Source organism: Hypanus sabinus, chromosome X1, assembly GCF_030144855.1.
Source record: "Hypanus sabinus isolate sHypSab1 chromosome X1, sHypSab1.hap1, whole genome shotgun sequence".
Classification (NCBI taxonomy): Eukaryota; Metazoa; Chordata; class Chondrichthyes; order Myliobatiformes; family Dasyatidae; genus Hypanus; species Hypanus sabinus.
The window spans coordinates 64980815-64997993 of NC_082738.1; the positions used below are offsets into that span (position 1 = coordinate 64980815).

Genomic DNA, 17179 nt, shown 5'->3' on the forward strand with positions numbered 1-17179 from the left:
ATGTATATCACCATATATATCATTGAGATTTGTTTTCTTGTGGGCATTCCCAGTAAATACAAAGAAACATAACAGAGTCAATAAAAAACTGCACACAAAGATGGACTAACAAACAATGTATAAAAGACAACAAATTGTGCAAATATTAATAAAACAAAATAATAATAAATAATATTGAGAACACTTGCTTATAAGTTTGCAGAGATTCAGCATGACATCAAAAACTTTGACAAACTTCTACAGATGTGTCATGGAAAGTGTACTGACTGGCTGCATTACAGCCTGGTATGGAAACACCAATGCCTTTGAACAGAAACTCCTACAAAAGGCAATGGATTCAGCCCGGTACATCACAGGTAACACCCTCCCAACCATTGAGCGTATTTACATGAAACACTGTCATAGAAAAACAGCATCCATCATCAAAGATCCTCACCACCCAGACCATGCTCTTTTCTCCCTGCTACCACCAGGTAGAAGGTACAGATGCCTCACAACTCACACCACCAGGTTCAAGAACAGTTACTATTCCTCAACCATCAGGCTCTTGAACAAAAGGGGATAACTACACTCACTTGCCCATCCATTGAGATGTTCCCACAACCAATGATCTCACTTTAAGGACTCTTTATCTCATGTTCTCGTTATTTATTGCTATTCATTTGTATTTACATAGTTTGCTGTCATCTGTACTCTGGTTAATCTTTCATTGCTCGTTTTATAGTTACTATTCTATAGTTTTGCTGAGTATGCCAGCAGGAAAATAAATCTCAGGGTTGTATGTGTTACATATGTGTACTCTGATAATAAATTTTACTTTGAACTTTAAACATGAGTTGTAGAGTCTTTGAAAGTGAGACCATAGGTTGTGGAATGAGCTCATTGTTAGAGTGAGTGAAGTTACCTCTTCTGGTTCAAGAGACAGAAGGGTAGTAATGGTTCCTGAACCTGGTGGTATGGATCCTAAGGCTCCTTTTCATGGCATCAGTGAGAAGAGAGCATGGGCTGGGCGACTGGGTTCCTTGATGATGGATGCTGCTTTTCTATGGCAGCGCTCCTTATAGATGGTGGGGAGGGCTTTATCTGTGGTGGACTGGGCCATATCCACTACTTTAAATAGGCCTTTCCAGGCCATGATGCAATCTCTCAAGATACTCTCCACCACACATCTATGGAAGTTTGTCAAAGTTTTAGATGACTTTCAACACAACAATACAACTATAAATACTGCAGTGAGCACAAAATAATAGAACAGCACAAAAATTGTAATGCACTGTGAAGTAGTGCAAAAATAAAAGTAAAAGTGACAATAACAAGACTAGACTAATAAGAAAAATAACAAGACTAATAACAGAGGTGGAATTTCAAGTCCAAGAACATGGCATCCTCACTGGGGAATGAAATGTGAAAGAGGTGATTGGTTCAGAAGTCCGACAGCAGCGGGGAAGAAGCTATTATTGTGTCTGGTTGTCTGGGCTTTCCTGCTTCTGTATATTCTCTCAGAAATTGAGCTCAAATTTAATTGTCATTCATCCATCCATGCATATGTATACAGCTAAATGAGATGTCGTTCCTCCGGGTCCAAGGTGCAAAACACAGTACATACAGTCACACACAGCATACACTGTATAGTTGCAACAGCACAGTCTCTTCATCTTAAGCCCATCACCTCTACTAGGTCAAGGCCGCCAACAACAGCTCACCAGAATCCTTGGACCTGGGCCGATCAGCCCTGTGGCTTCCCCTTTCACCACGCAACTTCGTACATCGATAAAGATCCTTCCTCTTCCAGGGATGAGGTCTTTAGAACTTCTGTTGGTATTTCTGCAGCTCTGGGCATTTATTGGGTGGGGTTGCTCACCCTCATCCTTTTGCAGCTAGGCTTGGGACAGTCCACGCAAAGTTCTTGGGATAATCGGTCACTGTAAATTGTCCTGTCATTAGGCTAGTGATAAATAGATGTGTTGCTGGGCAGTGCAACTTGTTGGGCCAAAATTCTAAAATACCCAGTAAACAAAGCAGAGTTGCTGAGGCGATTATTAGTTTTAAATTTCTATTTATCCAGGCATGTCATAGATCTATAGAGCCATGGATGTTACTTTATAGAAGTTTCAACTGAAAGCTTTACAAGTACAATAAGCTCTGATGTCTTTGGACTATTAGATGTTGCTCCTATTAATCAAACATCTGGGGTGGCCTTGTTCAATTCCTGCTGCTGTCTGTAAGGAGTTGGTATATTCGCCCCGTGACTGTGTGGGTTTCCTCTGGGTGCTCTGGTTTCCTCCCACAGTCCAAAGATGTCTGGGTTATGTGGTCCCATGAGTGTAATTGGCTGATGTGGTCTTGTTGGGCTGGAAGGGCCTGTAACTGTGCTGTATCTCTAAATAAAATTAAAATAAAAATCTTTCTTAATGCACTTTCTTAATTCTTCATGGAAGGTCTCAACTTAAAACATCAACTAAGCCCTTTGCTTCTTGACATGCTATCTGACCTGAGTTGCTGCAGCAGTTCACAAGACAAAGGAGCAGAAGTAGGCCATTCAGCCCATCGAGTCTGCTCTGCCACTCCACCATGAGCTAAACTATTCTCCCATCTAGTTCCAATTTCCAGCTTTTTCCCCATATCCCTTGATACCCTAACTAATTAGATACCTATCAATCTCGTCCTCAAACACCCTCAATGATCGGGCCTCCACAGCTGTATGTGGCAATGAATTCCATAAATCCACGACCCTCTGGCTAAAAAACTTTCTCCTCATCTCTGTTTTAAATGGGTACCCTCTAATTCTAAGACTGTGGCCTCTTGTCCTGGACTCACCCACCAAGGGAAACAGCCTTTCCACATCTACTCTGTCCAACCCTTTCAACATTCGAAATGTTTCTATCAGATCCCCTCTCATTCTTCTATACTCTAATGAATACAGTCCAGGAGCCATTAAACACTCCTCATGTGTTAGTCCCTGCATTCCAGGAATCATCCTAGTGAATCTTCTGTGAACTCTCTCCAACATCAGTACATCCCTTCTAAGATAGGGGGCCCAAAACTGCACACAATATTCCAAAAGAGGTCTCACCAGTGCCCCATGGTGCCTCATCAACACCTCCTTACTCTTATACACAATTCCTCTAGAAATTAATGCCAACATAGCATTCGTTTTCCTTACTGCCGATCCAACCTGGTGGTTAACGTTTAGGGTATCCTACACGAGGACCCCCAAGTCCCTTCGCACTTCTGATTTTTGAATTTTCCCCCCCATCTAAATAATGATCTGCCCAATTATTTCTTCTTCCAAAATGTACAACCTTACATTTCTCAACATTGTATCTCATCTGCCATTTCTTTGCCCACTCTCCTAAACTGACCAAGTCTCTCTGCAACCTTTCCGTTTCTTCAACACTTCCTGCTCCTCCACCTATCTTGGTGTCATCCGCAAACTTAGCCACAAAACCATTTAATCCACAATCTAAATCATCGATATACAGTGTAAAAAGAGGCGGCCCCAACACCAACCCCTACAGAACACCACTAGTGACCGGCAACCAACCAGAATAGGATCCCTGTATTCCCACTCTTTGCTTTCTGCCTATCAGCCAATACTCCACCCATTTCAATATCCTTCCTGTAATTCCATGGGCCCTTATCTTACTACGCAGCCTCTTATGCGGCACCTTATCAAAGGCCTTTTGAAAATCCAAATACACTACATCCAGGGCCTCTCCCTTGTCAATCTTACTTGAGATTACCTCAAAATATTCCAATAGGTTGGTGAGGCAGGATCTTCCCTTCATGAAACCATGCTGGCTTGGGCCTATCTTGTCATGCACCTCGAGGTATTTCATAACCTCATCCTTGAGGACTGACTCCAATAACTTTCCAACTACCAATGTCAGACTAATAGGTCTGTAATTTTCTTTTTGCTGCCTCCCTCCTTTCTTAAACAGCTGAACTACATTTGCAACCTTCCAGTCCTCCGGAACCATGCCAGCATCTATTGATTCCTGGAAGATCATCTCCAATGCCTCCACAATCTCCAAAGCCACCTCTTTCAGACCCGTGGGTGCACCTCATCTGGTCTGGGAGACTTATCTATCCTTAGTCCATTTAGCTTCCCAAGCACTTTCTCTCTAGTAATCTTGGCTGTACCTAATTCTATTTCCTCAGACCTCTGGCTATCAGGTATGTTGCTAATGTCTTCCACTGTGAAGACTGATGCAGAACTAATTTAGTTCCTCTGCCATCTCTTTGTTACCCATTATAATTTCTCCAGCATCATTTCCAATCAGTCCTATATCTACCTGTGTCACTCTTTTACTCTTCATATATTTAAAAAACTCTTAGTATCCTTTTTTATGTTAATTGCCAACTTCCTTTCATAATTCATCTTTTCTTTCCTAATGACTTTCTTAGTTTCCTTCTGTAAGTTTTTAAAAGTCATCCAGTCCTCAGTTTTCCCATTAATTTTTGCTTCCTCGTACGCTGTCTCTTTTGCTTTTATTTTATCCTTAACCTCTCTCGTTAGCTACATTTGTGCCATTTTTCCATTCATGATTTTCTTTTTTCTTGGAGTATATTTTTCCTGCACTTTCCTTATTTCTTGTAGGAATTTCATCCAATTCTACTCTTCCGTCCCTCCATCTAGCTTATTTTTCCAATCAACTTGGGCCAGTTCCTCTTTCATATCACTGTAATTTCCTTTGTTCCACTGAAATATTGATACACCTGATACCAGCTTCTCCTTTTCAAATTTGAAACTGAACTCAATCATATTATGATCACTACTTCCAAGGGGTTCCATTACCTCTAGCTCCCTAATTGCCTCTGGTTCATCACACAGCACCCAATCCAAAACGGCCGATCCCCTGGTGGGCTTATGGACAAGCTGCTCCAAAAAGCCATCCCATAGGCATTCTACAAGCTCCCTCCCCTGAGATCCAGTACCTTCCTGACTTTCCCAATCCACTTTCATATTAAAATCCCCCAGAATTATCTTGACATTTTCCTTCTGACATTGGGCTAGCCACACCGTTTGCATGCTGACATTGTCTACCTGCACATATGTGATCCACATCTCTCCGTTCCCTATATGTTTCTGTGCCTGTGAAATGTCTCTCAAATTTCAAATTTCATATCTGCTTCCAGCACCTTTCTTAGCAACACATTCCCAGCACCTACCACCAAAAAATCCTTCCCCCGCCCCCACATCTTCAAACTCCACACCCCTCCCCTACACCCCACCGACCTTAAAGCTATGCCCTCTCCACATAACCTACTCGGCTCCAAGGAGAAAATTATCTATATACAGTGAGTCTTAAATCTTAATAAAACCGCCACTTGAATAAACAATCTCTGGGCATATTCCTGTCTGTTTCATTCCACTTCCATCCATCTCCAAATACTCTGCCCAGTTTAACATCCTTTTAAACAGGTCTTAAGAATCAGGATTAATATCATTGGCATATGTTGTGAAATTTGTTATCTTGTGAAGACACTCAGTGTTTTAGAAACAGCTTCTTCCCCTTGACTATCAGACTTCTGAATGGACAAATGAACGCATGTACACAAACTCACTATTATTGCTCTGTTTTTACACACCTTAATTAATTTAAAATTTCATATATAAACATTTCTTCTTATCACACAGATTTTTAAAGATCTCATTAATGTCATGAAATGTCCCAATCTAGTGCAGTAACTGAATGCTGGGAGACTTGGGAGCTTCAATAACTGAAACCAGTAGCATGCCAGTCAGTGCAACACTTTACATCATCATTAATTACGGTTCAATTCCCTTCACTGTGAGGAGTTTGTACATTCTCCCCGTGACTGCGTGGGTTTCCTCCTATATACCAAAGATTTGTTAGTAACTTCTGGGAGTACATACTGAGGGACACACTGAGGCTTCGAGCAGTCACAGCAAGAGTTCAGTGGTGAAGGATCAGAGTGTAGGGTCCAGAGATCATAAGACATAAGATCAGAATCAAGCCATGTGGCCCAACAAGTTTGCTCTGATGTTCCATCATGGCTGATTTATTATCCCTCTCAACCCCATGCTCCTGCCTTCTCCACATAACCTTTGACGTCCTTACTAATCACAAACCTATCTCCCTCTGCTTTAAACATAACCAATGACTGTCGTCTGTGGCAATGAATTCCATAGATTCACCACCCTCTGACTAAAGAATACCTCCTCATCTCTACTAAAAATGGATGTCTCTCTATTCTTCTGCTACTGGAGTTGGAGGGGCTGGGTTGGGTGAAGAAGCCCCTCAACTATCGTAGTAGTGTATGACCCCAGAAAGCCATATGTGTGGCAGCAGTGTTATTGATGTGTCGGGATGTAATAGAACAGTACTGAAAGCATTCACTATGAATGTAAAGAATGAAAAGGCACTCCGTTTATTCTTGTAAATAGTTTTATTATGAATGAAGTTTATTTTGATCAAAAAAATGTTGTGAGAATGCTATGTTGGCAGTGGAAGCATGTCAACAATTGCTGGCAGCCCCCAGCACATCCTTGGACTGTATTGGTTGAGACACAAACAATGCATTTCACTGTATGTTTTGATATACAAGTGACAAATAAAGTTAATTTTTATCTTTAAAATGATGTGATTGGCAGGTAGTAACCTTGGCTGTGCTTTCCCTCCATCTCTACTGCATGAACTGCCTCACAGCATCTGGGATCAAACCAGACACTTTAATTTTCTCGACATTCAGTCCAGAAATTATGGATGCAGAAAATTAGCATGTAAATCCAAGATCTGTTCCGATTATTAAACTCAGCGTGAATGTGATCCACAAATCTGTAATTCTAACTTGTATCAGTGCTTAATCCCTCAAACAGAGTCAGCAGGAACAGAACATAACATGCTGAGCTCTAACCACTGTGCTTGTTTAATTGCATGGGTAGATTCTGAACTGCAATCACCAATTACAGGCCAGAACTCAAGAGTGCCCCCTTGTAGAAAGAACATTATTTTATTTGCAAACTAATGTTTTCCCCCCAATTTTAACAGATTCAAATTCAAAATCAAATTCAAGTTTGTTTAATGTCATTTCCAGTACATGAGTGTAAAGGAGGACAAAATAATTGTTACTCCGGATCCAATGCAGCACAAAATAAAATACAATAAAATAAAGAACACAATAATAAAGACAATAAATATGAATACATAAGATATCTCATATACACAGGTTGATTGTATGTCCATAAAGTTACGTTGGGCACAGGAGTGTATGCAGAGAAGGTCAGAAAAGCAGAACAATTCCAAACGCCTACTTAGAAGATCAACTATTCTTTTTATGAATGAAAATCTATTCTGGCGGTAAGTACCAGTAATGCAGAATATACATTTCCATTTATTTTGCTTTATGTACTTTGCAAAGACCACAGCTAGACCAGTGATTCATCCCATTTACCTGTGGGAATCACTAGTCAGTGACACAAAGGAAGTGACTGGGCAGACATGGTAGGTTTAATAAGTTAATATAATATTGAATTGTCTCATAATTGACATTGCTAATTCCATTTTAGAGACCCAGATTAATGCATCTCTTTAAGAGAAGTGTTTTAAAAGCTATAAATACCCAATTTTGTCAACCACAAAAAAAAGTCCATGATCTACAGTTCAAACTGTTTGACAAACCCTATTGAATTTTTTGAAGAAGTTACGAGGAATGTTGACGAGGGTAAGGCGGTGGATGTTGTCTATATGGACTTCAGCAAAGCCTTTGACAAAGTTCCACATGGAAGGTTAGTTAAGAAGGTTCAGTCGTTAGGTATTAATGCTGGAGTAATAAAATGGATTCAACAGTGGCTAGATGGGAGATGCCAGAGAGTAGTGGTGGATAATTGTTTATGGGGATGGAGGCCGGTGACTAGCGGGGTGCCTCAGGGATCTGTTTTGGGCCCAATGTTGTTTGTAATATACATAAATGATCTGGATGATGGGTTAGTAAATTGGATTAGTAAGTATGCCGATGATACTAAGGTAGGAGGTGTTGTGGATAATGAGGTGGGTTTTCAAAGCTTGCAGGGAGATTTATGCCGGTTAGAAGAATGGGCTGAATGTTGGCAGATGGAGTTTAATGCTGAGAAGTGTGAGGTTCTACATTTTGGCAGGAATAATCCAAATAGAACATACAGGGTAAATGGTAGGGCATTGAGGAATGCAGTGGAACAGAGAGATCTAGGAATAACAGTGCATAGTTCCCTGAAGGTGGAATCTCATGTAGATAGGGTGGTGAAGAAGGCTTTTGGAACGCTGGCCTTTATAAATCAGAGAACTGAGTACAGAAGTTGGGATGTAATGTTAAAATTGTACAAGGCATTGGTAAGGCCCAATTTGGAATATTGTGTGCAGTTCTGGTCACCGAATTATAGGAAAGATATCAATAAATTAGAGAGAGTGCAGAGACGATTTACTAGGATGTTACCTGGGTTTCAGCACTTAAGTTACAGAGAAAGGTTGAACAAGTTAGGTCTCTATTCATTGGAGCGTAGAAGGCTGAGGGGGGATTTGATCGAGGTATTTAAAATTTTGAGAGGGATAGAGTTGACGTGAATAGGCTGTTTCCATTGAGAGTAGGGGAGATTCAAACGAGAGGACATGATTTGAGAGTTAGGGGGCAGAAGTTTAAGGGAAACACGAGGGGGTATTTCTTTACTCAGAGAGTGATAGCTGTGTGGAATGAGCTTCCAGTAGAAGTAGTAGAGGCCAGTTCAGTTGTGTCATTTAAGGTAAAATTGGATAGGTATATGGACAGGAAAGGAGGGTTATGGGCTGAGTGAGGGTAGGTGGGACTAGGTGAGATTAAGAGTTCAGCACGGACTAGGAGGGCCGAGATGGCCTGTTTCCGTGCTGTGATTGTTATATGGTTATATGGTTTTTCACAAGTAGTGGGTTTTCAGACCGACTGTGCAGCCTAGCGCTTCACTGTCAGAAGGAATGGCCTGGGAGGAATATGCGTTCGGGGCTGGAAGGTCAAAAGTCAGAGAGTAGCCTCATGGATGACCCGGTACCTTGCCGATTTCGCTGACTGAAGCATCACGGAAGACTGAAACATCTGGACTGGAATGCTCAGACAGCAGGCAGTGTATTTGCTAATCACTATCTTCTCTATCACTTTGCTTCTCTATCTTCTCATTTAATGGAGAGTGAGAGGCTGTTAGTCCTCGAGATAGGAGGCTTGAAGAAGCAACAGGACAGATTGTAACAGTGGGACAGAGATTGTAACAGCTGGCCTCCGCTCTCGTTGTTGCAGGAGCGACCTCCCTTGATGGAGAGAGAGAGACCCTGTCTGAGATACCAAATTGTTTGGCTGTGGACTGTGGTTTATAAGACCATAAGACATAGGAGCAGAAGTAGGCCATTCGGCCCATCGAGTCTGCTCCACCATTCAATCATGGGCTGATCCAGTTCTTTCAGTCATCCCCACTCCCCTGCTTTCACCCCATACCCTTTGATGCCCTAACTAATCAAGAACCTACCTACCTCTGCCTTAAATGCACCCAATGACATGGCCTCCACAGTCGCTTGTGGCAACAAATTCCACAGATTTACCATCCTCTGACTAAAATAATTTCTCCACATCTCTGTTCTAAATGGACGTCCTTCAATCATGAAGTCATGTCCTCTTGTCCTAGACTCCCCTACCATAGGAAACAACTTTGTCATATCTAATCTGTTCAGACCTTTTAACATTCAGAATCTTTCTATAAGATTCCCCCCTCGTTCTCCTGAACTCCAGGGAATACAGTCTAAAAGCAGCCAGACGTTCCTCATTTGGTAACCCTTTCATTTCTGTAATCATTCTCATGAATCTTCTCTGAACCCTCTACAATGTCAGTATAATCCTTTCTAAAATAAGGAGCCCAAAACTGCACACAATACTCCAAGTTTGGTCTCACGAGTGCCTTATAGAGCCTCAACATCACATCCCTGCTCTTATATCCCTGCTCTTATCACTACCTGGAGGAAGTGACAGTGGCCGGGCCTCCGGCACAGAGGATGGCCCTGTAGCTCAGAAGGGTAGGGATAGAAGAAAGAGGACCATAGTAATAGGGGACTCGATAGTCAGGGGTTCAGACAGGCGGTTCTGTGGAGGTGATCGGGAGTCCCGGATGGTAGTTTGCCTCCCTGGTGCCACGGTTCGGGACTTTTCTGATCGCGTCCAAGATATCCTGAAGTGGGAGGGTGAGGAACCAGAGGTCGTGGTACATGTAGGTACCAATGACCTAGGTAGGAAAGGGGAAGAGGTCCTAAAACGAGAGTATAGGGAGTTAGGAAGGCAGTTAAGAAGAAGGACCGCAAAGGTAGTAATCTCGAGATTACTGCCTATGCCACGCGACAGTGAGAGTAGGAATGGAATTAGGTGGAGGATGAATGCGTGGCTGAGGGATTGGAGAAGGGGGCAGGGATTCAAGTTTCTAGATCATTGGGATTCTGGGGCAGGCGTGACCTGTTCAAGAAGGACGGGTTACACTTGAATCCTGGGGGGACCAATATCCTAGTGGGGAGGTTTGCTAGGGCTACAGGGCAGACTTTAAACTAGTAAGATGGGGGGGGGGGGGGGGGCGGGAATCAATTTGAGGAAACTATGGGAGAGGAGGTTAGTTCACCAGTAGAGCAGGTAAGTAGACAGTGTGTGAGGGAGGAAAGGCAGGTGATGGAGAAGGGATGCGCTCAGCCTGAAGATGTAGGGGAGAAGAAAGAAAAGGATAATAAATTTGAATGCATTGTTAGGGATGAAAAGAGAGGAGGAGGTGGAGAGTATCTTAAATGTATCTATTTTAATGCTAGGAGCATTGTAAGAAAGGTGGATGAGCTTAAAGCGTGGATTGCTACCTGGAATTATGATGTTGTAGCTATTAGTGAAACATGGTTGCAGGAAGGGTGTGATTGACAACTAAATATTCCTGGATTTAGTTGCTTCAGGTGTGATAGAGTAGGAGGGGCCAGAGGAGGAGGTGTTGCATTGCTTGTCCGAGAAAATCTTATGGCGGTGCTTTGGAAGGATAGATTAGAGAGCTCCTCTAGGGAGGCTATTTGGGTGGAATTGAGGAATGGGAAAGGTGTAGTAACACTGATAGGAGTGTATTATAGGCCACCTAATGGGGAGCGTGAGTTGGAAGAGCAAATGTGTAAGGAGATAGCAGATATTTGTAGTAAACACAAGGTGGTGATTGTGGGAGATTTTAATTTTCCACACGTAGATTGGGAAGCTCATTCTGTAAAAGGGCTGGATGGTTTAGAGTTTGTGAAATGTGTGCAGGATAGTTTTTTGCAACAGTACATAGAAGTACCGACTAGAGATGGGGCAGTGTTGGGTCTCCTGTTAGGGAATGCGATAGGTCAGCTGACAGATGTATGTGTTGGGGAGCACTTCGGGTCCAGTGATCACAATAGCATTAGCTTCAATATAATTATGGAGAAGGACAGGACTGGACCTAGAGTTGAGATTTTTGATTGGAGAAAGGCTAACTTTGAGGAGATGCGAGGGGATTTAGAGAGAGTGGATTGGGTCAAGTTGTTTTATGGGAAGGATGTAATAGAGAAATGGAGGTCATTTAAGGGTGAAATTATGAGGGTACAGAATCTTTATGTTCCTGTTAGGTTGAAAGGAAAGGTTAAAGGTTTGAAAGCACCATGGTTTTCAGGGGATATTAGAAACTTGGTTCGGAAATAGAGGGATGTCTACAATAGATATAGGCAGCATGGAGTAAAGGAATTGCTCGAGGAATATAAAGAATGTAAAAGGAATCTTAAGAAAGAGATTAGAAAAGCTAAAAGAAGATACGAGGTTGGTTTGGCAAATAAGGTGAAAGTAAATCCGAAAGGTTTCTACAGTTATATTAAAAGCAAGAGGATAATGAGGGATAAAATTGGTCCCTTAGAGAATCAGGGTGGTCAGCTATGTGTGGAGCCGAGGGAGATGGGAGAGATTTTGAATGATTTCTTCTCTTGGGTATTCACTAAGGAGAAGGATATTGAATTGTCTAAAGTGTGGGAAACAAGTAAGGAAGTTATGGAACCTATGACAACTAAAGAGGTGGAAGTACAGGCGCTTTTAAGAAATTTAAAAGTGGATAAATCTCCAGGTCCTGACAGGATATTCCCCAGGACCTTGAGGGAAGTTTGTGTAGAGATAGCAGGAGCTCTGACGGAGATCTTTCAGATGTCATTAGAAACGGGGATTGTGCCGGAGGATTGGCGTATTGCTCATGTGGTTCCATTGTTTAAAAAGGGTTCTAGAAGTAAGCCTAGCAATTATAGACCTGTCAGTTTGACATCAGTGGTGGGTAAATTAATGGAAAGTATTCTTAGAGATAGTATTTATAATTATCTGGATAGGCAGGATCTGATTAGGAGTAGCCAGCATGGATTTGTGCGTGGAAGGTCATGTTTGACAAACCTTATTGAATTTTTTGAAGAAGTTACGAGGAATGTTGACGAGGGTAAGGCAGTGGATGTAGTCTATATGGACTTCAGCAAGGCCTTTGACAAAGTTCCACATGGAAGGTTAGTTAAGAAGGTTCAGTCGTTAGGTATTAATGCTGGAGTAATAAAATGGATTCAACAGTGGCTAGATGGGAGATGCCAGAGAGTAGTGGTGGATAATTGTTTATGGGGATGGAGGCCGGTGACTAGCGGGGTGCCTCAGGGATCTGTTTTGGGCCCAATGTTGTTTGTAATAAACATAAGTGATCTGGATGATGGGGTGGTAAATTGGATTAGTAAGTATGCCGATGATACTAAGGTAGGAGGTGTTGTGGATAATGAGGTGGGTTTTCAAAGCTTGCAGGGAGATTTATGCCAGTTGGAAGAATGGGCTGAACGTTGGCAGATGGAGTTTAATGCTGAGAAGTGTGAGGTTCAACATTTTGGCAGGAATAATCCAAATAGAACATACAGGGTAAATGGTAGGGCATTGAGGAATGCAGTGGAACAGAGAGATCTAGGAATAACAGTGCATAGTTCCCTGAAGGTGGAGTCTCATGTAGATAGGGTGGTGAAGAAGGCTTTTGGAACGCTGGCCTTTATAAATCAGAGAACTGAGTACAGAAGTTGGGATGTAATGTTAAAATTGTACAAGGCATTGGTAAGGCCAAATTTAGAATATTGTGTACAGTTCTGGTCACCGAATTATAGGAAAGATATCAATAAATTAGAGAGAGTGCAGAGAAGATTTACTAGGATGTTACCTGGGTTTCAGCACTTAAGTTACAGAGAAAGGTTGAACAAGTTAGGTCTCTATTCATTGGAGCGTAGAAGGTTGAGGGGGGATTTGATGGAGGTATTTAAAATTTTGAGAGGGATAGATAGAGTTGACGTGAATAGGCTGTTTCCATTGAGAGTAGGGGAGATTCAAACGAGAGGACATGATTTGAGAGTTAGGGGGCAAAAGTTTAAGGGAAACACGAGGGGGGTATTTCTTTACTCAGAGAGTGATAGCTGTGTGAAATGAGCTTCCTGTAGAAGTAGTAGAGGCCAGTTCAGTTGTGTCATTTGAGGTAAAATTGGATAGGTATATGGACAGGAAAGGAGTGGAGGGTTATGGGCTGAGTGCGGGTAGGTGGGACTAGGTGAGATTAAGAGTTCGGCACGGAGTAGGAGGGTCGAGGTGGCCTGTTTCCGTGCTGTGATTGTTATATGGTTATATGGTTATATTGCATTCACCTGCTGCACCAACAACTCAACCTGGAGGTTAACCTTTAGGGTATCCTGCACAAGGACTTCCAAGACCCTTGGCATCTCTGCATTTTGAATTCTCTCCTCATCTAAATAATAGTCTGCCCACTTATTTCTTCCACAAAGTGCATGACCATACACTTTCCAACATTGTACTTCATTTGCCACTTCTTTGCCCATTCCCCTAAACTATCTAAGTCTCTCTGCAGGCTCTCGGTTTCCTCAACACTACCCGCTCCTCCACCTATCTTTGTATCATTGGCAAATCTAGCCACAAATCCATTAATCCCATAGTCCAAATCATTGACATAGGACACAGATCTTGTTGAATAGTAGAGCAGGCTCGATGCTCCAGGTGGCCTACTCTTGCTCCTTTTCTTGTCTTTTATTATGTTCTTTCATATTTATTATGTTCTTTCATATTTAGACCTGAAAATTGTAAGCATTACACTATCATAGTATGTCAGCACCCAAGCCAAGTATGGCCAATGTGGGGAAACTTGTACTGAGTCTAGGACAGGCATGGGCAATCTACGGCCCGGGGGCCATATGCGGCCTGTTAAGCTTTTCAATCCGGCCCACAAAACTTGATGAAATTATATTAATAAACCTTGTTAACGTTTTTTCCCCGCAATTCTGGCGTTTTCCCAATAGATGACGCACTGTATATACATTGACCTTTGTTGAGGTGCAGCGTATTACTCCACATTTGCGCTTTACTCTTTGTTCGGCTCGACCTATTTATGTGAACAGGCGTTCAGCGTCATGAACATCAACAAAGCCAGCCACAGATCCAAGTTAACTGACCAACACCTCAGATCCATCCTGAGAATCGCCACAACAAAACTAAATTCAGACTTTGATGCGCTGGCTAAAAAGGGAGACCAACAACACTGTTCCCACTGAAATTAAAAATAAGTTTCTTCGTTGTGTTATGTAAAAAATGCATTTGAAAATATTATTTTCAATAAGCCTTACATGTTACATGTCATTTCTGTTAAGTGATGGACATGAGTAGTGCGCAGGTGCACGTACGTTCTCAAAATAAAAAATGTGCTCCAGATCAAATAACGCGCTCTGCATACTGGCGCGCTGTCACTGTTCTGTCATTGTGCTGGTCGTTGTTGAGTTTTGGCACAGGGGACAATTGAATAAGAAGGAGCAGGACAAGTAGACCTGCATCTCCTACTGTTTTTGAAATAAAGACAGTCAGGAGGAGAGTGATGATGATAATATCTTGAAGGATAACAGAATTTTCAGTGCTTTAAAATAAAAACTGTTACTATTAAAAAAAGCTGTATTTTATTCATTTAATTTTCAGTGTTTTAAAAGTCATTTCAATAAATAGCTAAATACCATGGGACTTCAAAGACAGATATTTTGTTGTAATGCATTTGTTCATTTTCAATTGAAATTAAAGCACATGTTTTCTACATATCCCATGATAATTTATTTTCTCTTATGAGGTGTATTACCAAAACATTCCGTTCATCTGCTCCAGGTTCGGCCCCCCTGTCAAATTTTAGAACCCTTTTTGGCCAACAAGTCAAAAAGTTTGCCCACCCCTGGTCAAGGATTTTGTGGTTGATTGTGTCATGTACTAACTTGCCTGACCCAGAACAGAAATCTATGCACTTGTGGTTCAATAGCTGCAGTTGTTTTGAGACTATAAACCGAGCCAACATTTGTGGGGTGAAAGTAAGATTGGTCAACAGGCGCAGGCAAGAAGAACAATGTTTGTTGCAATAGAGTATTAATTTTACACTTGTATTTTCATGTGGTTGTATTACAGTGCATCCAGCAGCGAAAAGTGTATCGGAGAAAAGATGGGGTGTTCCTTTACTTTGAAGACAATGCAGGAGTGATAGTGAATAACAAAGGAGAAATGAAAGGTATGGTATCTGGGTTGGAATTGGCTCCTTGCTGCAAATTTGAAGCTACTGTTTAAAGCCTAGCTTGAATTTGTGGAATATCCTGCCCGTCAGGATAGAAACACTTATTCCAATGAGTTTCCCCATTACAGATCATGTTGGATCTGTCAGCTTGTTCATTTCCTCCTTAAAAAGCACTTGCTTTGTCTGTTCTCAGTGGCTCAGTGAGTTGTCGAGGGGAGGCAAAGGAACACATAGCTTTTGGGTGAGGTGGCAGCTGCCATGTGCTGTTTAATCTCAATCAGTTATGTGACATTTTCTATATAGTCACTTTCCAACATCAGTAAACCTGAGGCATTTGGGTTGGCACTGTGAAAATGAGTTAATTCAGTGTTATAATCAATTTGCATAAAGATTCTTGGTTTCATTGGAGGATTGTATTTCTTTTGGCTTCCACTTCTAGGAAAGTTAGAAAGGGATGTGGGTTCTATCCAGTCACCCCTAAATTTTTAAACTGAGGGAAGAACTAACAACAGCTTGTAACCAGTTGAATTTGTCCTCTTGGTTCTGCTGCTGTTGATCTTTTCTGCACCATCATGTGGATGTGGTCATCATTTGTGTTCGTGGTGCTCCAGGTGTGAACTTAACAAAGTTGCATTCAGTTTTAATGTGACTTGTCTGCTTCCATTCTTGACCCTGTGGAAATGATTGTTTGGTTTGTCATTTCCCTGTTCTCTTCCCGATCATTGTTCTGCTTTCATTTCTAGGCTCTGCAATCACAGGCCCAGTTGCCAAGGAATGTGCAGATCTCTGGCCCAGGATTGCTTCCAATGCTGGAAGCATTGCATAAGAACTGTAAAGGCTTAAGCTGTCTACAATTCAATAAATTTTTTTCCATCCAGAAACACGATTTCTGATTTATTTTTGACTTTCATTCGCAGTGTTCTGTAAGTAGAAGTTAAATATAAAGTACACCAGATAAGCACAGGTGTGCAATGAAAAGCTTGCAAAAGGAACATTCTGGCATTGGGTAATGTACATTGTTGAATGATCACAGACACAACATATAAGCTGTGTTCACAAGTAAAACAATTGTCTTCAAGAAAGAACACAACTTGGACAAAAACAGTTAGTTTAAGTACAGTGATGAAATGCACTCCTTGTCTTTGCTTTCTGGTATAATTAATATTTTGTGTATTGTCTATCTACCTGTCTGATGTTGCTACAAGCTACTTTTAGCAAAATGTACTAAACTCATTTTAAATGTTCAAGGTAAAGTACATATGTCGGCATAAAGAGCCCCAAGGTTCATTTTCTTGCAGGCATACTCAGCAAGTCCAATAAATGCAACAAATCAATGAAAGAGCACACCAAACAAGATGAACAACCAACCAAATGTGCAAGACAACAAACTCCAAATACAGAAGATAATAAAAGCCTGAGTCAGTTTTGGAGTCTAAGTTACATTACAGCTGATCCATGATTTCAGATATGTGGTGCGTGGCCAAGTGGCCAAGGCGTTGGACTCGCGATCTGAAGGTCGTGAGTTTGAGCCCCAATCGAGGCAGCATGTTATGTCCTTAAGCAAGGCATTTAACCACAAATTGCTTCAGTACC

General features: G+C 41.6%; 1 long non-coding RNA gene across 1 annotated transcript; it reads left to right on the top strand.

Moving 5' to 3' along the window:
• The first annotated feature begins 15486 nt into the window (after positions 1 to 15486).
• On the top strand, positions 15487 to 16467 carry LOC132384512 (uncharacterized). The gene is made up of 2 exons (XR_009508917.1): positions 15487 to 15583; positions 16330 to 16467. It is a non-coding gene; the product is annotated as an uncharacterized LOC132384512 (long non-coding RNA).
• The last annotated feature ends 712 nt before the right edge of the window (positions 16468 to 17179 follow it).